We start from the raw sequence: 1387 nt of genomic DNA on the forward strand, positions 1-1387 counted from the left end.
AAACTTTCGGAGCTAGTGTTTACTTATTACTGCACATGAAATAAATTTTGCATGTGCCCCCAAAACTGTGTGAGCACAGTATTTAAAAACACGGTATGTATATACAGTAAACATTGCTGTAAGCTTTCCTCTACCAAACAGATACGTTTGTTGAAGAGCTTTTAGTGCCTACTCCTCTGTTTCTCGGGTTTTCTACAGTTTCAGAGGGCTGTACTAACATTAGCCTCCAGTCCAGTTACATTAGACTTTTTACTGAACATTTTTCATTGGCAGGGATCCTACCCTGAAGACCTTTTTTCTCCAACCACCTCCGACTACCCTTCCTCTTGATCACCTACCTCCCTTTTATTTGCCTTTAAACAGATAATGGGATGAAAATAATGTGTTACTTCTGTTATTGTAATAATGTATCTGCTATCCTCAGCTACATTTCTTTGTGGCCATAGGGAGAAGGGCTTTCTTTTATATTGCCTGGGTCTAATAAATGGAGTAAGAATGGACTACTCTGTTAACAAACCTGGGTTCCAATTCTGTTTTTTTTTTTTCTTTTAAAAAATAACAATACAATCTAAATACAAATCCATCTATTTCACTGTAGTCAACCAGAGAAATTGAATCTTAGGACTAGTTATAAAAGCACAGGTATTTCTACTTGTTCAAAATAGCTGAAACATTTTAGGAAACTTTATGAATGAAAAACCTGAGGAAGTAATGAGGTAGATAGATTCTACATTTCAAATTCCAAATTCCATTGTTGTCCATGATGAAATATCCAGGAGTGTGAGGTCTATTGCTAATCTACACACAATTATGGCTTAACATGAATTACTCTGGGCTTCTTAAACACACTGTATGTTCTATTCCATGATTCACACAGAAATAGAAACAAGTATAGTTTCCAATATTCTCTGTAGGTCTCCTTCTTCCCTTTAATTTTTTTTTGGGGTTCTCTATGAGTCATGACATTAAACCCCTAGAACACTGAGCAGAAAGACTTAAATTATTTCCAAGCAGGAAGTAAAGACAAGCACTAGAGAAAGAATGCTTCAAACTTATACCCTAGACACTCAAAACTTAACAAAAACCCTGCAAAAATCAGGATCTGGTCCTTAGAAATCTGAAGGTGTAGTAATGACAATGATATATCAGTCTTGTCTCCTCTACATCAAAATCTTCGTAATGACTTATATTCAATAAATCCAATAGTATGATGTTAATTCAGAAACTAAAGAAAAAGGACACAAGAATTTGAAGGGCTTAAATATATTTTTTATATTGATAGTCTGTGTCTTTCTACCCTAAAATACATTATTATTGATTACATACAGGATGAGGTGAGGTATTTGTAAAATATCTGGTAAAAAATAATTAATATACAGTATTCTAC

Source organism: Nyctereutes procyonoides, unplaced genomic scaffold, assembly GCF_905146905.1.
Source record: "Nyctereutes procyonoides isolate TBG_1078 unplaced genomic scaffold, NYPRO_anot_genome, whole genome shotgun sequence".
NCBI lineage: Eukaryota > Metazoa > Chordata > Mammalia > Carnivora > Canidae > Nyctereutes > Nyctereutes procyonoides.